Genomic DNA, 27,626 nt, shown 5'->3' with positions numbered 1-27,626 from the left:
TTTTTAATTAAGAGGAATAATATATAATTTTAGGGGGTTTGTTTTTTTTTTTTAAATGGGTAAAGCGAGAACTAATGTTAAATACAGACATGTTTCTTTTGTGTTGACTTGAAAGTTTGTAAATTACTGTTGAGTTTTAAAAACTATTAAGAAGTAAAATGACAAAGGATTACAATTAGGGCTGTCACTTTAACATGTTAATTCAATTAATTAATTACACCGTAAATTACTGCGTTGTAAAAAAATAATACATTGTAAAAATTAGCGCAATTAACTCTTTAGCTACCAGCCATTTTCAGAGCATTTCAAAGATCTTCCAAGACCAAAATAATATGGTTTTCTCTGACTATGTAAACACAAAAACTACCTTAAGAAGAGTGGACTCTCTTCTTCTATGTCTCTCTTCCTGTTTTTGATCCGAAAAACAGACAAAACATACTTTTTTCATCTCGGGCGCTCCATCCTTTGATCCTCTCCATGATCTCTGTCGTCTTTCCTCACGACGGCGCCGCTCCTTCTCTCTGAACTACCGCGACACATCCTCAGTTGGAGTGTGAGCTGCCTGAACTTTTCTGACTTGCAGCGTCTCGCTTTGTCTCTGTCATCTCACATCTTCTCCTCATATCCATGCTGAGCTCTCATCCAAAGAGCACACCGCTCTCACCCACAGTAGTTTGCGAGCAGGATTCTGATTGACAAGTTCCTCCAAACCCCGCCTCCCTCTGCTGAAAAACATAATTTACTTCTTTAGACGCAGTATACAGTTGCAATCGAATTGACGTCAGTTCATACATGCCCTGCTAATCAAACCAAACAAATCCGAGGTGACAACAAGAATGGATATGACGTTTCAAAGAGAAACTTGCACATTTTTGCTGGGGCATTTGTACGGTGAGTTTATTTACCAAAAAAAAAAATAAAATGAAAACGGGACAGTCAACAAAAATAATCGTTATTTGTAGCTTATGTAAAAAAAAAAAATTTCATTTCACCAAAGCTGCTCCAGCCTGACGTATCATTATAGAATGTTTCAGACAAGATGTCCTGACTTAGGTTTTATTTAATCACCAAAGAAAAAGGGGATTTACAAATCTTATTTTCTTTAATGTTTTCATTGGATTAGTTTTGCACTACATTTTTGTAAAGTCCTAGAATTCAAATTCTTTATTTGAATAGATATGAGATTAAAATGGGATTAAAAAGATTGATTAAATAATTACAAATCCTGTAATTAATAAGATTATTTTTAATCACAAATAGCACTAGTTACAATGAGAATGACTAAATATCAAATGAATAAGAATGATTAAGAGTAAGTGTTATATATATATATATATATATATATATATATATATATATATATATATATATATATATATATATATATAAATTAAAAAAATGCACATTTCACACATTTTTTATAGTTACAATATATATATATATATATATATATATATATATATATATATATATATATATATATATATATATATATATATAAATAGAGAGAGAGAGAGAGAGAGAGAGAGAGAGAGAGACTCATTTACTGATTTATTTATTTATTTATTTATTTATTTATTTATTTATTTATTTATTTATTTATTTATTTATCTATTGTAAAATAATTTCAAAAAATTCATATTCTGTAACCAAAATAAAACACTCATACTTAAACTCAAAATAAGACAAAAACACTTGATGTTTGTTTTTCACTCTGGGCTCATGCCTGGACCAGCTCTTGCTGCTTTAGGCTCAGACCATCTTATCATTTAATCATCCAGCAGACATTTCACGTTTCTGTCTTGTATTGGAACAAAAAAAAAAAGCTGATTTTTTTATTTTCCTGCTCAGGTTTTCTGTGCAGAGCCTGGGGGAGGATTTGAAGTTGTTCAGAAAGTTAAATTAAATAACCTTCTGTGGACTCCACTCGCTTAAAATGAGTCGCAGCATATTTCTTGTGTCCCGGCCGGTGAGGACAAAGCAGCAGCAAGATCATCAAAACAGAACAAACAGGAAACACAGAAAAGCTGAGCTGGCAAAATGACTAACACACACACACACACTCACTCACACAAACACACAGCGCTCGGAGAAGTGAAGTCGGTTTGTTGTTTCTGAAAGCTTCTGGAAATAAAGTGCTGTACCTGAACACATAGAGGGATATAAGAGGACGGTATAGAAGAAGAAGAATAAAACAAACACCCCTGGAGATGCAGCTCGGCCTCAGAGGGTTCATTTACAGAGCACTTCTTTTCCTGAAGGAGGCGCTGAAGGCCTCTTGTGTCAAAGTTAGATAGTCCTCTGAGATGTGCAGGTTATTTGAGGGTTAAAGAGGTCAAAGATGTGAGGAAGGTCAGGACCCCTGAGTCCCTCTCCTTGGCTCAGTTGGGCCTGGTTTGGTTGATCCCAGCCTGCAGAATCCACCTTCTGTCTTTCATTGTTGAACTTTTTGGTGAAACTTTCCTCACAGACGTTGAAATTTCACACTGCAGCTCCTGCAAAACTCCCTCCTCACCTCTGCAGATTCACATACCGAGTGTCGACTCTGAGCGCCACTTTTCACAGTTTTAGCTCAACGTCTAAAACTGTGGAAGTAACGTTCACAGACACCCTTCGCTTCCCGCTCCACAACTTTCCCTCCCCTCCCGAGACGACAGCCTGAGGGAACAAATTACCCATCTGCAGATGACCGCGGGGCTGAGTGATGTGATTTTATTTATAGACAGAAAGTGATGAAGAAACACTGACAGCTCATTACCAAGCACGGGTGAAATGAAGCAGGAGCGATCGACAAAACATTCAACGATGGAGAGAAAGGACGGAGGAAATTACTCTTCTGTTTAAGGACAATAACATGCAGACACAGCAATATCCTTTACACCTGAAGAAGCCCAGAGAAGAGCTGATACAATCCAAGACAGAGTGGTTATATGACTTCATAACTTCACAGCAGGTGCTCTTTCACTTTCAGTCACATATTTAAGATAGTGTTAGCCCAAAACTTTGAAGACTTGAAATATAGATAGTCATATACATCACACAACTGTACCCACTTAAACCACAAACACATGAACTACTGCTGGATCTACTCCTTCTCAGCTCCGGCAAACAGGAACCCTCTGCAGCAGATCTGGTGGACTTTCGTTTTTTTGACAGATATGGAACAAAATTGTTGGATGTCTGGGGACATTCTGTTGACATGAGCGTCAAACTGTTAATATAGACCCAGAGAGGAGTGACTCGATGCTTATGGCTGCATTGTACATCAACACTTAACCGGATGGTGAAAAATAAAGACATGAACATCACTAATATTATAACACTGGTTAATAGTTTGATGATATACCGTAGTTTCATTTTGAGCATTAAATCTGTTTGTGATAATCGCAATGAACATATTATTTCCTCTCCATATTGAGTTCATGGTGCTGGCCCGAGACCAACTTTTCATCCAATGTACAAAGTGAAAACTGGATTTAGAATCTCTTTGACTGGGGTGTTCCAGTGTTAAGTAGTGCTGAACAATTAATCGAATTTAAACCGACATCACAATGTAATAGAATGCAATTTTCACACTGCAAAGGCTGCAATTTAAAAATCAAAACTAAAAAAATTAAAGTGCATTTACTTTAGTTTGTGTTTTGTTACTGATGAGAGATCAGTATGATTTCTATACAATTAATATTTACATTTATGTTCACACAGTGTTTCTTTTTCATTTTATAAAAAAAGTGCCTTCCACACGTTGACATATTTCAGTGGTTGAGCCAGAGATTTGGTCTTATTTACATTTTTGCACAGTATTTCATGTGAGATCCATAGACCAGAGGATTCATATTTATTTTTTTATTTTATTGTTCAAAAAAGGCCTGTTGTTCTGCAGTGCTTTGTTCCTTTCTCTGATTCTATTTAAGGTAATTAATGATCATTTTATTACAGGTCTGTAAGGCCTAAAGTTAAATCAATCAGTCAATATTCTACTGTGATATAATAATAAAATACATGGTATTTGTAAACATGATATCTAGGCTTGGCAAACAGGAAAAAATGTTTGGATGTTACACTATCCTTTGTTGTGTTGGTCATACTATAGAACCGTTTATTGCTTTACGTGTGGTAAGTGAATAATGTAGAAGATAAACACAACACCCCCCCCCAAAAAAAAATAAAAATAAAATAAAATAAAATAAAAATAAAACATAAAAAATCTCATGCCAAATGGCAATCGCAATATTGGTAAAAAAAAAAAAAAATTTGATCGCAAATTAGATTTATTTCCAAAATCGTGCAGCCCTAGTGTTAAGTGTGACCCTTTTAACTGGTGACTCTCAGCCATTCTCACACAGACTGTATATAGCGTGGACAGTGTGGCTCCACCATTTATCATTGTACAGTTCTGAAGCCGAAATACCCCCATCACAGGCGCTGCTGTTGTGCAGCCATGAGTCTGCACAGTAAAGGCTATGGGAGAATCCGAGTCGACTCGTTGACAATTAAAAAAAAGAAAAAAAAAAAAAAAAATTCAAGTCTAATCTCTTCTTGGCTCTCCCTCCTGGCGTATTTTACAATCCCCCCAGAAAATACTCAACAATGTCATCTGTCAATCATTGTTAACCGTGACTTACAGCCGCATTTTCAATCTCTTATAACTAATAAAAACAAAACCTGAATACAAGACAGCCAGATATTATTTAATATGAGAAACTTTTCTACCATGTGTATTAATTTTTTAAAGTTTGACCACAGCTCATCTGGAATGACTGGGGAGAAGGATTTTTTCGACCCATAGTGCAGCCAGCCGCCAGGGGGAGCAGTTTTTGTGGTAACCTCACTTTGAGCCAAGCAAAATGACGCCATCTTTTTTTTTTTCAGTCAAATAGTTAATCACTGACGTGCTTGGCTGAGAGTCACCAGTTGGCACGGTCACTCTTTACTCCATAACACCTGTTGGTCTATAACAGTCACAACTGGATGGAAGTTGACTCAAGGGTTTTGTATCTTTCTTACAACTGATGACAGAACAACCAGACTTTTTAATGCCACTGTCAGGTTGAATTTAAAGAAAGAACCATAATTCATTCAGTTAGTGTTGCCCATTTGCATATTTTTTTATGGTGACAACTCTGACTGAGTATACAGAGTTACTAAGGAATCATTAAAAAAGCCCATTTGAAAAGTATAGAATCTTTATCCGATGCAGATCCACATAAAGATGGAAAAATCAGTTGATTAAGAGACTATTCCAATAATTAAAAACTAGTAAATGAGAAATCTAACATGTCTCTGTTCTTTCTTTTCCAAGAGTTTTGCATAAACGTGTACAATGATGGCCCTTTTAAAGAAGGACCCTCCCTCCTTCCTGGATTCTGTTTCCCTCCCTTAACAGTTTTGGTTGTTTTTATTCAGTTGCAGCTGTGGTTCCAACACCTCAAACAGGGGCAGGACCTAACCAGAGATCACTTGATGAAATAACTTTTACACATCAGGTCCCAGTGGGTGGCGCCCCTGGAGGAACTCCAAACAAAATCATTGTGAGCCTGATTCACTGAAGGTTCATGCAGCTTTTGCTTCAGCTAAATTTATGGGCTAAAAAAGATGCTTAAATTCACAAAGCATGCACACAGTAAACGGTAAAAGTTAAGTTTAAGGTGCATGATTCTTGGTGCTGTTAGCGGCCATCCTTAGTGAAAGGTTTCTGATTCTGGTGATGGTCAGCAGTTGATCCTTACAGTGTTGGAGCAAGAGGGGGATTCTGGACTTGGTGGCCAAGAAGTCAATATTTAGGGTGTTAAAAGACAGGCGGCACTTTTAGTGGAAACAATGAGTAAGCTAAAAGTTTCTGATGGCATTAAGAAAAAGTGAGAGTCTGTCTAAAGTCAAGCTTGATGCATATGAGACTAAAGTTGTTGATTTGAACACCTCGGTGTAGGATAACCTCCCTGAAGCAGCTGATTTCCCTCCCGCGTCTGCTCTTAGGAACAGTAAATCACTAAGTGGAGTGAAATCCTCGCAGAATGGGATGATGATTCTGCAGATGCCGTTACAAAAGCTTTTCACAGAGTCTCATTTTGTTTGCAGCAAATTCCTCTTTGTGAAAGAGATTCCTCCGCCACCGCCGCAGCTGTCGGCGAGGCTTCAGTTCTGGCAGGAGGCCGGCGGGTTACGGCTGGCGGCGCGCGGGGCGCACAGAGACACAGGCAGATAAGATGAGGAGGATGTGTGTGTAAACAGATGGCTGTAAACAAAGTAATGATAAGTAACTAAACTCAACACTCGACAGAAGCTGAACGCAGCTTCTTCAGGGTCTCTGAGGAAATCTCCGAAAAGGAAGGCTCTCCCCACGTCTTCTGTGTGTCTAAGACGTCTTCTCCAAACTCTCCTGAGTTCCTTCTGGCACGTTTGGGAGGTGACACTGCCCCGCTGCTGCTGAGCGCAGAAATAAATAAAGCCAGGGTGCTGCTGCTTCTGCCGCTGCTGCTGTTACAGCTTCTCGGGTAGAATTGATCCCCAGCGAGATGTGGACTTTCTTCCATCTGCTCACCGCTAATTAACAGACAAGAGCTTCCCAGCAGAGAGACTTGTGCCGCTCTTCCTCCTCCTCCTCCTCCTCCTCTGCTGCAGATCTGCAGGGAAACAACACTTCAGCAGGCCTCAGCAGCGGGGTGAGACAGCCAATCAACGAGCTCGATCACTTTCATCAGCAGGTAGGGTGAGATGCCGCAGGATCCGATCTGATGTGGGGCCCAGTCCAGCGTCTACAGGCTCCCATTAAGGGTGTAGAAATGTAATTCTTCTACTCAGAGGTCTGTCAGTAGGAGGGAGTGAAACTATGGGAGCCTTATTAGGCCATTTTTATCATTCCAGACCTCAGAAAAGAGGATGTAAAGAGATGATCGAACAAAGACAAATACAGACAAAGCTTGCTCAAACGTGTCCACATTAGCAACGTAAAAGATGGCATCTGCACAGCAACCGTGCTGCTCTAACAAATAAAGGCATGAGTTTGAAGTTTAATGGCTTAAATACACCAGATGTGTCACAGATCGTCCAGCTCCGCTCTGTCACAACACAATCAGCAGCACGTGAAATATACTCACCACAAACAGCTCAGTCAAAATAATTAGACCACAGTTCAGTTTTCATTCAGTGTGTTATAGAATTCATGAGAAACAATAATCCACAGTCTTAAGCGCCCTTCACACCGCCGCGCAGTAACCGCCCCAAAAAATGCTTCTCTGCCGGCGGAGACCCCTGAAATGCAGAGCGTTTTTCAAAGCGGCTCCTGCCGCCGCGGCATGAGCATGGGGTAACAGGTGGCAGTGACGAAGAGGTGATTCAGTGAACGTCACAGCAGAGCCTGCCCAAAAGTCCTTCACAACACTCCCTCCTCAAAAACACTACCCCCGAGTAGTACCTTATACTTTCTGTTTACTGTATAATGTGCATATGAAATATTTTATTATTATTGTAGAGCTCTGGATATTCAGATACCAGCAGTATTAGCTCCTCCATTGCTTGTTTTGCCTCGCGAAGCCTGCTATTTCCAAGTTTTCTTCTTCCTTTGATGTGATTCCCAGGCAGCTGCTGCCAGAAAGTTCAACATGCTGGACTCCGGGCAGCAGGGGAAAATCTGTGCGCGTGCACGTGGGCGGCAACCGCTTCTGGGTCCTACCGCAGCAGCCAAAACTGCTATCGTCTCCCACCCGTCCCTTGTTAAAATGACTGGAGGCGGAGCGTTGCCGCGCGGCGTTGTGAAGCCCCCTTTAGAGTTTGATCCAGTTCAGAGTTTTGTGACCACCCAAACACAACCCAATCCAGACCAGATGGGCATCTGTCCCCAGGTTTATCGCAGAGCCCCACAAAACAAGTCAAAACAGGGAAACTAAATTGAAATAGTAGTGTCTATGGTCAACAAGACAAAAATAACAGAGCTGTTAAAACATTTTCACCAGGAGCAGCTACTCACGGTACCATGGGTCTGTCTGTCAGGGTCAGAGTCAGTCAGTTTTATCTCCCCTGGGACCAGCACTCCTGAAAACCCTCCGACATGCAGATAAACATCCACCGGATAATTCCTGGACACCTAGTGGTATAGGAACATGGACTTTAAAACATATTAAATGAGAGACCTCCCTCCCAGGTTAGTTCTTCACTTTACGGGTAACCTTGTGGAACTGTCATTGGGGAACTGCAAGATGGAAGGGGGCGCCGATTGTAAAGTTGCACACACTGCAAATAACAACATTTCTCCACATTTAGCTCTAAGACATCACTTTTTCTGCAGATTCGGAGAAACATTTGTGAATTATATTTGTCAAATATTATATGTAAATGTTGAATATATAATATAATATAAATATCTATCTTTTGCAAAGATTTCAAGATATTTGCTAAGATTTCTAAATATTTAGTCAAGAGTTCTAAATCTTAAAGGTCCCATATTATGCAAAAATCAAGTCTTTTAGTGAAATTTGTGGGAGGAGTGTGGCTGTTGTTGGCTGTAAAAAGCCACATAGTTTCATGCACAAGCTTCCCATCTTGAAGACAAGACCGAGTGTCTAGAGTTCATTTATCAAGGAAATGTTCCAGCTACACTCAGTAAAACTGTGCATGTGTGTGCCAGTCACTTAACGGCCGACTGCTTTTCCAACTTTGGACAGTCCAACAGAGGGCTAGCGAATAGACTGGTCCTGAATCCAGGCGCATTACCAACCATCCACCAACAAACCTGGGACCCTGGAAATGTGAGTATTTTAAATGCTGTGTGCTGTGGAGCAGATGGAAGAGCTTTTCCTCAGTGTCCCTCCTGTCTCTGTGTTAGCTTCAGGATGCTAACTTTAGCTGCGGTTAGCCTGTTGTTTTAGCCTGTAGTGTTACAGTAAACGAGCTTTGCCAGTTTTTAAACATTGTGCACTCGGAGCTCGTGGCACCGCTCTCAGTGACGCAGAAGAGCGGGGCGGTATCAGCGGTGGCTCATTTACATATGAAGGCCGCGCCCACTAAATCAGAGCGTTCTGAACAGAGGGGCTATGAGAGCCTGGAAACAATGCTGCTGTGCTTGATTTATTGGCTTTTTGGACCAAAACATGTGTGAGTTGCAGGGGTGGCTCAGCAAGGGGCCCACACAGATACGCCATCCTGTCCAGACTCCCTGCTCCCCATTTTCTGGGTTAGGGTTAAATATTCTGTTTTACACACACAAATACAGAGTGAAAAGATGTTCTGTGACTGCAAGATATCCTGTGAACAATTACTCAAACATAAGCATGTTGTCTCCTCGCTTGTGTAGTGTGTGTTAACGTTACTCTGCTGTCTGTTAGGAAACCTACACACTAACTCTGAGCTCCAACTTCAGCCCGAACACGCAGCGAGTGAAAATCAGCATTTATGAAAGAGCTGCTGATTCAGGCCGAGCCGCCGTGATTTGCAGCCAAGCTTCATTTGCAAAAATCATGACCGGGGCAATACACTCGACAGTGCGTGTGTGTGTGTATGGGTGTGTGTATGAGAGTGTGTGAAGTTGACGGACAGGCGGAGGCAAACGAGGCAGAGTTACGGCCACCGACGGCAGCTCAGTGACACGAAACACTCAGATATAATGAAGAAAGAGCAAAAGGAAAGAAACACAAACCGAAGCAGTTTGTCTGTTTTCAGACTTCATTTATGAACGTTTGAGTTTCTGCTGAACAAAGTGAAACTGTGGCGTAATCATTGCCCAGATAGGGAAAATAATAAATCAGAGCGACAGTTAATCAAAACTATTCCACTGTTCTGATTCATAAAGGCCAAATGTTTTAGTTTAAAGCAGTGGCGTTTTCTCCCGGAGGCCAAGGGAAGCCATGCTTCCTCTCTTTTTTTAGACTGTAGCTGTGATTTAATGAAAATATTCCTTTTTAACAGTTTCGATACTTCTTCTGTGTTTTGTCACCGCCATCTCCTCCTTATTTCTCTCCTCTAGTTATTGAGCATTTTACAATGTGTAAAACAGCGCCCTTGTAAATGTTCTGTGGCGAATGCGTGGTGAAAATACGATACTGCACGTTGCTGTCCGCAAGGAAGCCAAGCTGAGTTGGCGTCCCTTGGTGAAAAAAAACAAGAATGATTAACCAATCAGATGAGGCCGTGGTCATGACACTGCTCATCTGTGATTGACCAAGACTGTGCCAAGGGAAGCCACCCTGTCTTTGGCCTCAAACCAATCAAATCACAGTATCGTCATCCTCGAGCCACTGAATGAAATCAGGGAGGTTAGCACATTAGCAGTGTTCATGACGTGGCCGGTTGTGTGTTTAAGTGGGCGGTTGAATTAATTAATACGATGTTTAAGCTAAGTCAAGAGGACAATGTACGTGTGTGAATGAGTGAGTGAGAGTGGGAGAGCTAAAGGGCGTGTGTCGGTGTTCAAAGTAAGTAAAACTTTCGCTCTCTGGGCACTCTAACAGGTCCGTTACATGAAATAGCGATACAAACTGCAACAAAGCCTTTTATGTACCCCACTCCCTAAAAAAAAATACAGATAACAGGCTTTGTCTCACTTGGCTTCCTCAAAAAAAATCTCCACGCCACGCCACTGGTTTAAAGACCAGTTTTTTGAAAAGTTTGGACAAAATCCTGAGCTCAGATTCTTACTTGTGACTACTTTCAGTGTTAATATCCAAAAACATGAAGCTCAGGATGGGAAAATACATGTACATGACTTTATTTTATAGGTGGACACACCTAGGGTGACCAGGTGTCCTGCTTTGTGAGCGACTGCAAAGCATTTTAATCACTTTTCCCACATCCTGCAAATTGAGACAATGTCCCACATTTGATCGGCTCTTGCTCTACAAAGTTCGGCAGTCTCTTTTCTGAAAGCTAAAAGTCACCTGCGTGCTTACCTCCGCCCACTGACACAAAAAAAAAAAAGGGGCAAAAACATCAGGAACCAGAATGCAGATTTTCATAGAAAAATGTGAAAATCCTCTGATGAAAAGGAGCTGGGAACTTGTTTACGTATGTGCAGGGCAATTCTGCAGTTCTACAGTTTCATTTAGCAGAAACTTTTGTTCAAAGTGACGTACAACACAAGCAAGAATTTAGACAGAAGGAAAAGCTGGTTAGGAGGAGGAGAAGAGTCTGGCTAGAGATTTGGAGCCATGCTGAGCTGGGAGTACCAGGCGTCTTTCACAAGCAGAACAGAGTGGGCCAGAAGAAGAGCTTTGAATTTGATTGGAGCTGATTGTGTGCAGTTTATGGCTGCTTTTGTAGACCAGACATCCTGCTGCATTCTGGGTAATCTGCAGAGGTTTAAATGTCCACGCAGGGAGACCTGCTTGGAGGGAGTTGCTGTAGTCAATGAGTGATATCACAAGGTCCTGTTCCAGAAGCTGCGCGTGTTACGGGAACTTAACCAGTTATTTCTCTATTGCACATGGAGGTGAGTACGATGTGAAGCAAAACACAGCATGATGTAAAACCTTTAAGAAATGGCTCATGCAGAAAGTTAAAATGTTGTCAGTCATGCCCTTTTGTTTTATTGCCTGATCTGTCGCACAGATTACTTGAGCTTTAAGAGTTGAGAACGTGCACTGAATGAAAAAAAAAAAAGAAGATACTCTAAATGTATTGAATCACAATATTTCACAAGTTCTGCGAAACTGTCTTTTTCGTCTTTTTCTTTTTACTTACGTTTTATGAGTATCATTTTCCTGTGACAAATGCATTTACTAGTCATATGAATTGGAAAAAAATGTGAAAATTAAAAAAAAAGAAACAAATAAACAAAAGTGCATACTGTGTGAAATGAGTTCAGGCTACTAACGATTATTTTTAAAGTTGACTAATCTATCGATTATTTTTTCGATTAGTCGATTAATCATGATTATTTTGTGTTTCAACCTAATTTGGTCTTTAAAATGTGCAGACCTGTAAAATTCAACCAGTGTGTTGCATTTTCACTGCATTTATCCAGAGCTAGGTTCTCACCTCCGATTGGTCAGCCCTGTGTCATGTTTGTTTGTTTATCTTTATTTCATTCATCATGACATAAAAATATAAGTACAATACAAAAAAATAAATAAATCTCAAAATGAATGAAGCAGGTAACAGGGAAATGAAGTTGTTGTTCCCAGTGTTGGACAGACCACTAATTAGTGACTTTGGGCTTGTTTTCTAATGTTTATCTGTTTATTGGGGCTTTGCTCTCTGTATGATCCCATCTGACTCTCGCCCAGCTCTCCATGACAATGCGTTTAGTTTCGTTTCTTTACATACGCTATTTGACCATGCGCACTCCTCCCCTACTCCCGCTGAGTGTTATCAGTGCAGTGTGAGCTTCAGAGAAAGAGCTCCATTAGATAAATGTCCTCTCTTTTAAAAAGTTAGGGGAGTTTTGACACTAGTTTGTGACTCAGATCCTGAAAATCTGTCTGTAACAGAGAGTGAAGGAGACTCTCTAAATGACGTTATCAGACGCTAAACTCCGGGAGCTGTCAGGCTCCGTCAGAGCCTCCGTCAGCGCATAGCACTATCTAGGAGTGGAGATTTTTCCTCATCAGTATTCCTCACGTAGAGCTTAGTGATCTTTTCTCATAAAAGTATCCAATAACACAGCACCTCATGCTGTGAACTGAAGTTACAATTGAGTATTACCCCCTGGTATTTGATTTCACTATGACAACGACAATGAAAACAGTAATATGACGCGTCGACTGTTAAAATTTGCGTCGATGAATTTTTATCGTCGACGTAGCCCATTATGTCGACTAATCGTGGCAGCCCTATTCAGGTTGTTATTCTTGAGCTTGGTCTCTCTAGAAATGTTGCTTCGAAACAGTGAGCCCCCCCCCGAAACCCCGGTTTGTTTGGGCATATGTGAACACAGCAATCGGCCTTGGATGCAGGACAAAACAAGCAGGTTCAGATCGCCAAAAAAAAGGTGGTCTCGTCTGGCTTCCATTCAAGCCCTGTTTCAGTGCAGTGGGAATACAAACTCCCCAGCAACCAGCACAACTGACTCATAATTGTGACTCACACTGTAGTGATGGGGGCAGTAATGAGCCCTGTTGACAACTGTACAGTCAAAACAGTTGAAGAAGAAGGAGTGGAAGAATCAACCACAACAGCAGAAGAAGAGAAGGCTGAAAAGCTGAGGAAAATGAGTCATGGGCTCACATGGAGCAGTAAAGAAATAAAGCTCCTTATCGAAGCCTTAACACAGTTGGGACTCTTAAAAACAACATATGTTGGTCATATAGTGCACCTGTACATGGGCCGGATAAACGCTATAACGCTAAGTAGCTACACACGTTGTTGAGACCGAGAGACACTTTTGCTGTGTAAACACAAACAAACAAAGTGACAACCGCTACACTTGTATCGCTTTTGCCCCTAAATCGGAACAAATTAAACAAGCCACATGTGTGATTACACCCTCAGAGTTAGACAAATACTATGTAAACAAGTCCAGACAATCCTCTTTTTTGTGGGAAACGTGTTGCAATTTTTTCAACAAATGCCAAAATCTGAAACCATTGCAGCATTGAGTGTAGAGGTTAGAAAATCTGCGCTCGTATCTAAACATGGAGAAGCAGAATACACACTCCATAAAGTTCAAGCTAGCTTTGACTCTCATTAAGTTTTCAGCAGCCACTCTTCGGTTTTTGTTTTTCAGTGTTAAAGTTCAGTTTGTCCATTCCTGCTCCAGACTTCTGGCTCTGACAGTGAGCAGAAACTGGAATAAGAGCACACGGAGTGATGTGACTCCAGCTGAATTTAAATGTCACCTATTCAGCATTTGTCCTGTTCCTGTGTGTTTCTGTCAGGGGTCACGGTGGGTCACCATCCTCTCCGTCGTCTCACAGCCTTTGTGTGTGTTATCATCCCTGCAGGCGGATCAGGAGGCGTCCGACCTTTGAAGTTTCCTCTCGACTGACGCTATCGGCCGACTCGTCAGCTCTCGTCGAACAAAAGGCGGGATTAACCCGGCTGAGCCTGCGTGTGTTAAATATCCATCAAAGACTCTTTCCCTCTTCCTCACCTGACGCTGCTTTCTCTCTGAACTCTCAAAAGCTCCTCCGTTCTGCAAACCAACACTTTTATTTTCTGCACTTCACTCACCTCAGCTGAGAAGCCTCGGTGTCACCTGAGCGTGAGGAGCTGAGATGCTGAAAAACATCATTAAAGCACAGATCCTGAGCGGGGCTTTGGGTCTGAGATGATTGTGGATGTTTTTTGAGACAAGCAGGGGATGATGAAGGAGGATCAGCTGAGTAAACAACGTCCTCCTTTGAACTAAACACAGTTAAAAGTTTCAGAGATTCTGCTGCAGGAACTATGTTTGACTTTTGAGAGCTCTTATTGTCAAAAAATAAAGACAAATGAACTGGAGAGAGGCAGACCGGTCTAATGAGTGCAATCAAACAGAAAGGAAACACAAGGACAGGAAGAAAAAGACAACACACAGAGAAGGAGCTTCAAAATAAAACAGGAGAAAGAATTGTGTGAATTTATCTGGGTCGTATTGTACCCTTGGGTCTTTGCTGCTGCTCTCCCTGCCTCGGGTTACAGTGTTTCACATATGCACATGGAAGGCCAGGGAACTCAAAGTCATACAATGCAATAATATAAAATAAAATAAAATAAAATAAAATAAAATAAAATAAAATAAAATGATAATATTTATTTTTGTAATAAAAATGAAAAATGTATTATTTTATATAATAATAATAATAATAATAATAATAATAATTATTATTATTATTATTATTATTATTATTATTATTATTATTATTATTATTGTTATTATTATTATTATTATTATTATTATTATTATTATTATTATTATTATTATTATTACTTTATTTACAAAGCATCTTCAAAAACTTAAAAAGTAAGAAGACAGCACAATTAAGTAAAATCAAAAAAAAAAAAATAACAAAGGGAACAATCTGAAAAATAAAGAATAAAAATACAAGTATAACAAAATAATAATAATAATAATAATAATAATAATAATAATAATAATAAAAATGGAGTACCCAGGCAGTGCAAGAACCCAGTCAAAGTCAAAGTTAGAATGAGTGTAATACTGTTGTTTTTAGTAAAGTTATGAAGTAAACTGGTGGTAATGATGTGAATTATAAAAATATACTTATGGATACAGCAGCAAGATGAAAAAATAAAACATGTATAGTGAATAAAATAATTAAATATAGAAATGGGGTAAAAGGCAAAGGCAGACAACAACATCACATTGAGCAGGTTGGTAAAAGTGTGTTTTTAGAAACTGTTTAACAGATGAAACTGATACTGGGAGACATATTTCCTCAGGCAGCTCAATTCAAAGTCGAGAGGCCTTGATGGAAAAGGCTCTTCTGCTTCTAAACCTTGTCTATGGAACAGCCAGGAGGTCTTCACCCTAGGATCTATAGCTGGGAGTCAGATGCATCTTCTGTCTTGGTCCACCTGTTTAGTCTGACATGTATCAGGACTTTCAGATGAACGGAACCTCTAAATCTTTTCTCCGTCCCACGTGATGACACTACAGGAATTTTGAAGTTAGTGCATACTTATCTTCCTGTCCCGCTCATTCTGCCTTTTTGTAAATTAACACATCACTGCTCCAACATTAGGCAAAACCAGGAGGCTTTTATATGTTGTGACCTGCTGGAGCAGGGATGCAGCTGGGACCACAACAAAGCAGATCCAGTGTGAGTTGACATGTTGACCAGAATAGGAAAGAGTGGAGTTGGACTGGAGGTGCATCTCGTGTACCTTGGCCATAAGGCTGTAGGCTGAAATGGGGACTGTGTGGTACTGTCTCTTAAAACCTGTAAGGGGCCTACTTGCTGAGTTCTGGACTAGCTGAAGCCATGAGAGAGATTCTTGGTGTACACCATAGAGAACAGAATTACATTAATCGAGTCTTGAGAAAACATGACGGTACAACTTTGTGGTTTCCAAAGTTGAGGTGGGAATCAAAAGCCGCGTTTCCACCAAGCAGACCGGTTCAGTTTATGTCTGTACAGCGCGCATTTTGTGGCGTCTCCACTGACTCATCCCGGGACATAGCTTTATAGGCCCAAAAGCATGTATCCTGTAGTTAGTTCGGATGGACCTTGGTTTGTATTCAGACCTGCACCGGAGAACCACGAACCACACCAGAGTTCGTTTGGAAGCGGACCGAGACCACCTCAAAAAGTGGGTCTCAGTCTGGTTGTTTGGTCCGCACCAGGGTTCGTTTGTGTCTATTCACACCTGCATGAAAAGTCCGCACCAGCGTGGGAAACGAACCCTGGTCCGTTGAAAGTGGACCAAACAGTCCAGGTCTGAATACGCCTTTAGCTGTTAGCATGGGTCCCTTTCCTCACATATTTAGGTTTTCAGACAGAGTAACGGCCTTTATACCTCAGAGTGTTGCAGGTGACCATGAAGGGATGAAGACAGGGTTATGTAACCTCCAACATGTGTTGGTGCTGTGTTCTCCTGGTGAGGTGCAGGCTCTCACCGTCCAGCGGTCTCCCTTTGCTCACTCCGCTCTCGGCTGCTCTGCTCTTTCATCGTGTTTCGCAGCTCCCGGGCTCAGATGTTGGCAGCTTCCTCTTTTTTTTTTCCCCTCCCCGTGTTGTTCAGTGTTTCAGGTTCTCCGCTCGTCTCAGCCTGCAGGTGAAGTGTCGGGGCCGCTCTCCCTTTTTATGGTGCCATCAGCATTACATGAGGTGTGTTTGTGAAGCGTGGGATTTTTCAGCCTTGTGTTTCTGTTTCACCCCCAGCCTGAACCGCTGCTCACAAATTATTCATGCGGTGTCACGTCAAGGAGCTGCTGCAGCGTCTGCCTGCGGGGACAGCAGCGGTGTGCGAGCAAGCGAGCGGGCAAGCGGGAGTATCATGTATATTATGCAAGCTGGGGTATTGTGTGAGTCTGTGTGTTATGCCAGCATGTGTGTGTGTGTTGTAATTCCCACTTCAAATCAAAGTCCCTGACAGCTGCCTTAATGCCGACTGCCTCTCAGGTGATGAAGGGCCTGCTGCTCGTCGCTACGGATACCTCCATCACCGCCATCCACCGCCATCCTCCCTCCCTCCTCCTCCCTGTTGACGACGAATCAATCACACCGTCCGCTCGCCACTCGGTATCCCTGACACGGGCATGTATAATTAAAGTTTATTCCCCCGGACCTCCCAGCTCAGCTCCTTCTGCAGCAGCGCATTAGAGGAAGATAAATATGAATCGGGCATTCATATTTCAGAAATCAAAGTGGAAGTGGGGACACCGAGCTCCTCAGGCCTCCTACTGGTCGGGAACGACAGGAGAGGTGATCCCTGGATTAAACAGCTTTTAATCCAGTAAACCCTCCATCTCCCAAGGGAGGGAGAGTTTAAACATAAAACAAAGGGTGTCCCCAGATTATCATGAAAACTTTATCATTTTCAAAGTTTGGTGGAAATTCAGGCCACATGAAATGAAAAGAAGTTTTATGCAGCTCTGGTTATGGTTTTGAACACTGGGGGCATCAGAGCTCCAAAGCCTTAGTTTTCCTTTTAGTGTGCTTGTTCAGAGATGATACCATTTAGATATTCTGTGGGCGTAGATTCTCATAACATCTTTTGTGCCAAAAATCTGGACAAAAGAAGAATCACCAACTGAGTCCTTTAAAATGAATCAATCATGATGACTTCTGAAATGTTTTCATGGGACAGTATGTGGCCATGTCAAAAGTAAAACTTTTGGGAAAGACAAGAAGTATCTCATATGAACAACATGCAAAGGATGGCAGCAGATTATTGTACAGAACATTTTCTGAAAAAGTTCAATGTCACCTGGAAAAGGCGAGATGGAACTTGTTTTCTTCTTGTCTAGAATTTCAACAAGTCCAAATAATTGAGAGTCAATAAACTGTCCACTTAGACACTTCCAAAGAAATCTCAGATATTTGACACTGCAAAGGGAAAACTTGGGGGTTTGATTCCACTGTGAGATAGTACGTGAAGTTTCTATGATACATCTTGAAGCAGAAGTTAGCAGATGTGGACGTCTTCTCCTTTTCATGAATTCTTAGAGGACTGTGCAGTGTAGACCAAGGGTTCCCAAACTTTTCATCATATGACCCCCAAATAATAATAGGACGACTTTTACATTTAACAGAATTCAATCAATCAATCAATCAATCTTTATTTATATAGCGCCAAATCATAACAAATGTTATTTCAAGACACTTTACAAAAAACATTTACAGGTCTAGACCCGTAAATGTTAATAAAATTTTATTAGCAGAAACCCAACATCAAGACAAGATAAGGAGTCTTATCTTATCTTAATCCACCATGAGTACAGGACTTTGCAGCATTTAGCAAGTTACAATGGCAAGGAAAAACTTCCCTTTAACGGGCAGAAACCTCGGACAGAACCAGACTCATGTTAGACAGACATCTGTCTCGACTGTGTTGGGGTTAGAGAGAGACAGATAGAGGAGAGAGAGTGGGAGAGAGAAGGGGGGGGGAGAGAAAAAAGGAGGGGGGGGGGGGGGGGGGGGGATAGGGATACACACACACGCACACACAGACACACACACACACACACACACACACACACACACACACACAGAAAGGGAGAGAGAGAGAAACAGACGCAGTCTGAAGTTTGGCGCTGTGGCGACAGTTAAGGTGAAACCAGCAGGCCAAATCCAAAGCTGTAGTAGCTGGTGTCGGACAGGAGCACAGCAGCAGGCCGTCTTCTTCACCGATCCCCAGGAACCTACAAGACAAACTCAGACCCTCCCAGAGAGGTGTATGGTCAGTAACTATAACAGGACAGTAAGACAAGAAGTTAGACTGACAGAAAAAGAGGGAAACAGGAGCCCTGTGTGTCAGTTCCCCCCAGCAGTCTAAACCTATAGCAGCATAACTAAGAGCTGGTTCATATCTGATCCAGCTCTAACTGTAAGCTTTATCAAAAAGGAAAGTTTTAAGTCTACTCTTAAAGGTTGAGACCGTGTCTGCTCCCCGGACCTCAACCGGTAAGTTATTCCAAAGAAGAGGAGCCTGATAACTAAAGGCTCGACCTCCCATACTACTTTTAGAGACCCTAGGTACAACGAGCAGACCTGCATGTTGAGAACGCAAAGACCTAGACGAATTATACGGAACAATTAAGTCTTTAAGATACGATGGCCCGATGCCATTAAGCGCTTTGTAAGTCAGATGAAGAATTTTAAACTCTATCCTAGATTTTATAGGTATTCACAGAATAGTGTCTGGATAGCCTATTACACTCTCTCCCTATCATTCAGGATGTGGGCAGACAGGATCCAGGAGACAGAGACTGAACAGACTGCTGGGGAGGCTCAGTCCTGGACCCTGTGGAGGTGGAGGCTGGCTGAACTGGAGAGTGGTGGACTGGATGTCGTCATCTATTTTTTTGTGGACATTTTTGCACTTTTTATACACTTTCTTACTTTTGTTTTTTTTAAATGCTGCTGTGACTCCTGAGTGTCCCCTCGGGGATAAATAAAGTATTTTCTATTCTATTCTATTCTATTCTATTCTATTCTATTCTTTTCTTTTCTAAAAGAGAATACTTTAGATTCTGGTACATCACACGAAAAAAAAAAAAAAAAAAAAAAAAAAACAGAGAAAAGAGAGGTTATAATGGTAGGAGGTAAGTCTTGAAAGGTGTCTTGAAAAGTTGAGTTTAGAGTTGTGTTGTCCACCAAGAAACAAGTAGCTATTTTGGAATAAAAAAAAGCCCAAATAAAAGCCTTGGATTGGTTAAATGACATATTTATTTCACTGTTATTTTCTTTCAAGCGATGAAACATGGAGCAAGTTTCAAACACTGAAAAAACAAATACTTTAAACATCTTCAGTTAAAAATTAAAAAGTAAATAAATAAAAATAAAAACTAATCGAAAAAAAATCTTGAGTTACTTACAACAGTAATCATCATATAAACATTTTTTCTATTAGTATATCTGTCCATATGAGATCATGTGAAAAGAGTAATGTCCCCATGTCATGTGTAAGGTGCTCTGCTCTGCTACACCCAGTGTCGTTATATTTCACCAAAGACATTAATGTGTTAAAAATCAGATTTAATGAATGCATGTCATAAAACATGCATTCAATAAAACATAAAAATAAAAATCTACACTTAATAGACACTTTAACCATTATGGGAAAAAAAAATTGGGACACTTTACCAACTTGAATCTTGAGAAGTCCAGTCCTATAAAACAAAGACTTGAGTCCAAAGAAAAAGTTTGTGAGTTTGTGGCCAGATGGCCGGATCTGTAGACACACATTTATCATCCAACAGCACTGCAGGCTCCAACAATAAGACCCACTGACTATGTAGATCTAGTCCTTAAAAAAAAAAAAAACGCAACTTTTCTCTTTTTTAACTATTTTGTATAACTAAATCTGATGTAATATAGAATACTGGGTCTTACGGGGTTACCTGGTCAGTCAAAAACAGGCCTAAGATACTTCATTTATCTGATGTGTACAAAATTGAACTATCTATGGACACATTTTGCTGTGTTTCCTACATTGTCCACTGATGCTGTTGTTATCCTGGGTTTGTCACCTCAAGGGTCTCCAACGAAGAAAAACAGATCAAAGATTTTCTGTTTTCATGCTTTTCTGTTACATTTGACCACTGGTTATTTTTCCATTGTTACAATAATGGATGAAATGCACATTTTCAAATACTTTTAGTTTTGCGAGGCATTTTATGAGCCCTCTATCTGTGATTTGTGATCCTAACTTTGGGAACCATGGCTGTAGAGCTTTAGGCTGAGCCTGCTCCAGTGTTTTCAATTAGAAATGTCCTTGTCCAGTTGTTTCATGTCCTGCTTGGATGGTGCAGTTTAAAAGAGGGAGCGATGCGCAGGGACATTGACCTCTTTGGCTTTTCAAAATAAAAGCCTGTAACATCCATCTGCAGAGACTGTACATGTGGTTATAACAGAAAACATCACTGAGACTCACTCTGCGACTCTTCACTTCGGTGGAATCATCAATATTTTCAGCATGAAGTGTTCACTCATGTTGGTATTTTTTCTGAAGTGAAGCTTCTGCTGAAATGAGCAGAAATAACCTCCTCCTCTCCCTCCACCTCCTCCTCCTCCTCCTCCTCCTCCTGCAGCAGCATATTGAACGATGCTATCAGAGCAGAAGTGACAGCTCGGCTCTGCTTTATTTACTTTATTTGCTGTGGTCAGAACGTGCGGCTCCTCGTATTCACACTGATGAGAGGCTGCAGATCAGTGTGTCATCAATCAGCCGAGGCCGAGCAAACATTAGCATGGAGGGAGGTGGAGGGAGGCGGAGGGAGGCGGGGAGGAGGAGAGCGGCCTCATTTGCAAAGTGAATGCACTGGTGTATTTATCCTGACATGGTTTATGATTACCAACCCTCCTAATACAGCCCCACTCACCCCTCAGAAGACTGATGAATGAATAATGAAACTCAGGAGGCAGCTTTCGATAAAAACAGACTGAAAAATCACATTTAGAGAGATTATTAAAAAGCTCCGTGCCGCAGGAGTGATTTGGTTAACGTGAGCGCCAAACTCGTCTCCTGTCAACATCTTTGACGACGCTTTGACATCCTGAAGCGTGAAGCTGATCCATATCATACGTATGAGCTCATGATGCACTGAGCTGATGGATAAACATGTAACGTCTCAGATCATTGAAGCCTTTAAATGGAGATCATTCAACAACCATCTTTACTTTAGTGTTTTAAGACACCATGATGATTTCATTGGGGTCAAAATTGCCTTATTCCACAAATATACCTCATTCTTGGCAATGGGAGTAAATGGTTTGTGAAGCTACTTGAGGAAGTTAACCACCACTTCAATGGATGGTTAACACCTCCCAGCTTCATGAGAAATCAGTGAGTGGATAAAAGAAGGCAAGCATTAAATTTTAGTGGATAAATCCAGCAGAGATGGGATTAAACACACAAGTCACTTGATGTTTCTGACTGAATCATCTGTGGTTATGTTCAGACTGTCAAATATGAAGACATAAACTTGTGTTAATAAAGCAGAAATTCTCCCAAACCAAAGACCAGCACACAGACTGCTGAGTCTGAGACCTGGGTCATAATGAAGGATCCAGAAACGTAAGTCCAGATAGAGACCTGCTTCAAATCTATCAGAATAATAATGACTTAGTATTTTAGGATTGATAATTATCTAAGTTAACCCTTTAATTTTGTCAAGGGTCAGTTTGACCCATATTTGTTTTCATGCTGACCAAAGTACCAGTTCTCCTTTCTTTTTCTCCGTGAAATTTTGTGACTTTTCCTCATCTAGGGTCATAAAGTTGTGTGTATAATCTTGACACTTTGGCAAAATCAAAGTAAATAAAATAGAATAAAATAAAAGTTTTAAAAAAATGAAATGAAATACAATTAAATAAAATAAGTAGAATAAAATAAAATAAAATGAAATAAGTAAATAAAATAAAATAAAATAATTAAAATAATAAAATAAAATAAAATAAAATAAATAAAATAAAATAAAATAAAATATCAAATAAAATAAAAAAAATAAAATGAAATAAAATAAAATAAAATAAAATAAAATAAAATAAAATAATAAAATAAAATAAAATAAAATAAAATAAAATAAATAAAGAGTATTTAGCATGCTTTTTCCACCCAAAGGGGCAGTTTGATGTGTTTACGACCCAGGAGGGCCCTTTAGCACAGGGTTTGGCTCCCAAGCGAGCACCATAGTGTGTGCTTGTCAGGACTGTTCTTTCCGAGGGCACAGTAAAAAAAGGATCTCTTGTGTCATATGCAAGAATTACATCTGCAGAAAGCACACAGGGATTTTCTAGCTATCATGTGGAGAACATTGAGAATGTTGAAAATTAAAAATCTGAGATAATGGGGCAAGTTAAATGAAAAGCTGTGTTTGTGAAGAGGGAAAAATTCAAACTTAATAGTAATCAGATATAATTTGTGGATTAAAAATGTTTTATTTTTTCTCTTTTCTAAATGTTTATGTAATCCAAAACAAAGCTGTTATTGGTTTGACTTGTTTTTTGACTGTTTTGAGTGGATTTACACTGTGCGGGTCGAAATGACCAGCAACATAATCAATGTATTTTTCTTTTTTAACATAATACAAGGGTTAATAGTTTGATAATAAACTGTAGTTTTACCTTTACATGACATCTGTTTTTGTTTATCACCATTTAGTCATCCTCTTGTTATCTATTCTCCATATTGAGTCCTAAGTGTTGTATTTGGTCATAACTGTGGCTCCCAACCCAACTTTTTCATCAACTCCATATAACAAAAAATGGATTCACAGTTTCATCAGTTAAACTGACTCAGACCTGGTTAACTTAGGCTGATACACAAACATGTTTAATAACTTACAGCCATAAACGGCTCTGGTGTTTCAGTGTAAAGTGTGACCCTGTTAACTGGAGATTGTCATATAACGATCACTGACATGTTCAGTAGAAGGTCTCCAGTTAGCACGGTCACTCTTTACTCCAGAACACCGGCTGCTCTGTAACAGAAAGAAGATGATGAGCTCTACAGGTATGACCTCCAACTCTTTAAAAGCCAGGTAACAACATATACCATCATGACCTGAATACAGGACAACCCTGACTATGAGACGACCCCCAACTTTTCAACACCAGTCTTTAGAAAAAGAGTGATAACTAACATTTACTTTATAACAGCCGCTTTGAAGACCTCGACAAGTTTTTTTTTTTCTTACAGTTTACACTTTTTAGACGCTCTTTATGGATGTGCCATGTTTGACGTTACACTCCGTACCTCCACATTTTTTGCTGCCTGACAATTTTTTTAAAGTCTCTACTGCGTGAACCCTCAAGATCTTAAAAACTGGCATCATAACTTTGCCTCAGTTGTCTGTCAATTTGCCCAACTTCCACTGTGAGGTCACTGGTTTTACCAAAAGCTGGCACCCTCTGCTGTTCTCAAAATTGTCCCTTTAACAACTAACAGCATGTGTCAATGGTTAGACCCTGATTATAAGATGATCCCCCCACTTTTCACATGATTTTCAACAAAAAAATCTTGTCATATATTCATTTAACATCATCATTTAACTCTCTAACTCTCAAAGAAGAACTTTTTAAGGAGATTAAAATCCCAGGAAATTAATTTAGACCTTGATTCCTAATGTTGCAGCCAGCCTCTAGTGGACACCCAAGGAACTGCAGTTTAACACTTCTACATCAGCATTTTATCTGAAGAGCTGAGCAGAATCTGCAATGAGATCACAAAAATAAAAAATGCATCAGAAACAACTCGCTTTGACTTTGTTTAACGTCTTTTCTCTTGCTCATTCTCCTCTTTCTATCTTCTCCTCTCTGAAACCAACCTCTGACTTTACTCCCAAAGAGACCCAACATCAGAGATTTCCTTCCTCCGACTCCAGATTGGATCTCTTTCAGTTCGCGAGTGATTATCCGCTCACTCAGCTCCGCTTTCATGTGTTAATATCATGTTAATTCACTATTAATATTCCAAATTCTCTCAAATTTGACTTACAGTCTGTTCAAAGTTTAATTTAATCTCCTCAATAGTTTATACGTCTAAACTTGTGACCCCGACGGTCGGTTCATTTACACTCTGATAATTAGATTTGAAGCAGAAACTCACAGTGAGGGAGAGTAAAGGCTTTAATCTGATTATCTTAATGTCAGAGAGGTTATAATCAGATTAACACAGAGACAGATCTGTGCTCGGCTTTCTTCTTCTCTGATTGTTGAAACGCAGGAGGTCGGAGGTTGGCTGACTGGAGAAATGAAGATTCTTTTAGAGTTAGAGGAAGTGCTTTGGCTAAGTTTTTGAGATTTGTGCACAAAGGAGCGTCAGTTAAAAAAAACCCTGATGTATCCAAACACGTCAACACTTTCCCACCAGCTCAGTTCATAGAGATGAAAAATAAAGAAAAGCAGTGAAACTCCCAGAGGTAATAAGCGGAGCTCTTCTCATGTATGCAGAACGCCTGATACTGCTGCACGAACATGCTACTGTACATCCTGTATGCATGTATACATTAAAAAAGCCAATCATTTGAATTGCAGGGGCGCAGAGCTGCAGCAGCTGCTTCACAGTCCGTCAATTGACTTCAAAAGAGCGACCGTCGCTGCAAACGCACATTTGTGTCCACATGTCCTTGAATAATAACAGCATCAATATTCAACGTTTTCATTAGAGCCAGAAAAGAGCGCGAGCGAGCGGGTCCCCGGAGTGACGGCACTGTCCAGAGAGGGCAAGAGGAAGACACTCGTGAGTTCGTATTTTCTGTTTTCATTTAGGAGGACATCGATACGAGGTGCTGCATGTTTGATTCATGAAAAAGAAAGACAGTGGCAACAGAAAAGCGTAGAATTCAACTCAAGATTATAGAGGGTTTTTTTTTTTGCCTAATTTGGTTTAAGGAAGTGCAACAATTTAAAAATGATTTATTCAGGGGAAATTCAGGAGTCACAGCAGCAATACAAGAAAACAAAAGTAAGAAACTGTATTGTACTCAAGAAAATAGATGCTGGCAGCTCAATAGCATGATGCTACTCTGCCTTCTGGTATTCCCTCTGTTGCTGGGTTAGCACAGCTAGCTTGCCCATCTTATTGGAGATAGATCTTACGTTCCCAATAACGATGGATGGAAGGACAGGTTCATGTCATCACTTCTTAGCTCACACCTGAGAACCAGCACGTAGTCCTCACCTCCTTTTCCTCACCTTGTGGGAAACATCAGGCCTTGCACCAGTTAGCACTGACATGCTACAGGCTGCTAACAACTGATTTCACATGTAAACAATGCAGCCATGGTTACATGTAGGATCTCCAGACAAACACTGGAGCAAAAATAGTAAAAATATCACTGATGATAAAACTAGTTTGGTGTCCACGACCAGCAAATGAGCCAAATAAAGTAATGATCCACTCTGAGACACAAATCTGCTCCACGGTGTGGTGCTAAAGCCAATCAGCATGTTGACTTTCTGAATTGGACCAGAAATAATTAATCTGACCTCCTTTGAACAAACTAAAGATACTTATGTCTCACAAAGAATAGCCCCTCTCTGACAATCATCATAATGTTGTTGTCTTTTTTGCAAAGGTAAAACCAAATAATTTCAGGTTAGAGTCAGAAACTCTCCCTCATCCTCTCTCTGCTCTGTATCTGCAGGCTGCAGGTCTCTGACTTGTGCTGCAGGTGTTTGACTTGTGCTGCAGGTATCTAACTTGTGCTGCAGGCCTGTTTGCAGCGTGCAGGTCTGCAGCAGACCTCCCTGGAGTAATAAAGGTGTAAAACAGCTGGATGTGTGTTAGTACAGCTGCTGTTATACATCACTCGCCCCACTGCTCCCAATTAAAGCCTGGAGGCAGACTGGTTGGAGCTCCACGGAGGCTGACCTTTGAGTGACAAAGCTTTTGACTCTCATTAGCCAACCAAGTAGCTTGTACTAAACACGGCACCGCATCGATTTTTGGATCTGACATGATCTCTCCTGCTTGATCGCTGCCTGGACAGTGAGCTGCATCATCCTGATGTACACTATGTTCTTTGGTCTGTTTGTTTGGGTGTTCGAATCATTTTATGTTGTGGTTTAGTTTATGGACCAAACATTGCACTCACTCTTCTTACTCTTCTCACCTCTCTACGAATGATTCCTGAAGAACCTGAAGCAGGTCTGAGGCCCTCATTTCACGATCTCTGTTCTCTGGTTAAAGAGGATCTCTGAATTTTTAATCTCTTCTCTGTGAAACTCACGGAAGCTTTCCTTTAAAACTGTCACAGAGCAGCACTTGGCCTTCCAGCCTCAGTTTGAGAGTTAAATGAAGAGAGCTTCAAAATCTCTCCGTGATGACTTCTCTGAAGAACTCTCGGACTGAAAACGAGGACGTAGCAGCAGAGGAGAACCTGAGAACGCAGAGGAGGAGACGAGGAACATACAGTAGTTAAAGAAACAAGAAGTCCAAAGCAAATTTTATTCAAGCTGTCTGACTCACAAAAATCTTGACTTACAATGAAAATAGAGGTCTGAGAGAGTATGGCCACTAGGAAAAAACAAAAACTGTCTTTCTTTTCTTTCTTTTTTTTTCTTAAACTAGACTTTTTCTTACAACAAATCTAACATGCAGGATTTTCAGTCAGGCTCTAACTTAAAAAAATAACTTGATACCAGAATCCTGCTCTGTGTTTTTCTCACCAATCTGAACTTTTTTTTTTTTTTTCAAAGTTATTTTTTATTTTTTATGTTTCAGGGTTTCTTAATCAGAATGCTTACTTTCTTCCACAGGAGTTTTTTTTTATTTTTTTTATTTTAGATGTCTGACAGAAACTTACATTAGAAAATTTCTGAAATTCAGATTTTTTTTAACTTTTTTTTAAAAATTATTATTTTTAAATATTATTATTATTATTATTTAAAGATTATAGAGTTATGAACTGGATATTTCCCTTGGAGAAATGTCCAAACTGCATGAAGTCCCAAAATAGGTTTGAAGTCAGATTTTAGATCATTTTCCATTTCAGACAAAAAAGGGAAGAAAAAAAATGAAAAAAAATTGAGAAGTCACAGATTTCTCAGAAAAAAAATGAATTGAAATGAAAAAAAAATTGAAAA

The sequence above is a fragment of the Halichoeres trimaculatus genome, unplaced genomic scaffold (genome assembly GCF_033239565.1).
Source record: "Halichoeres trimaculatus isolate MK-OKI-2021-1 unplaced genomic scaffold, fHalTri1.1 fHalTri1_scaffold_7, whole genome shotgun sequence".
NCBI classification, from domain to species: Eukaryota; Metazoa; Chordata; class Actinopteri; order Labriformes; family Labridae; genus Halichoeres; species Halichoeres trimaculatus.
Note: the sequence above shows the minus strand (reverse complement) of the source record.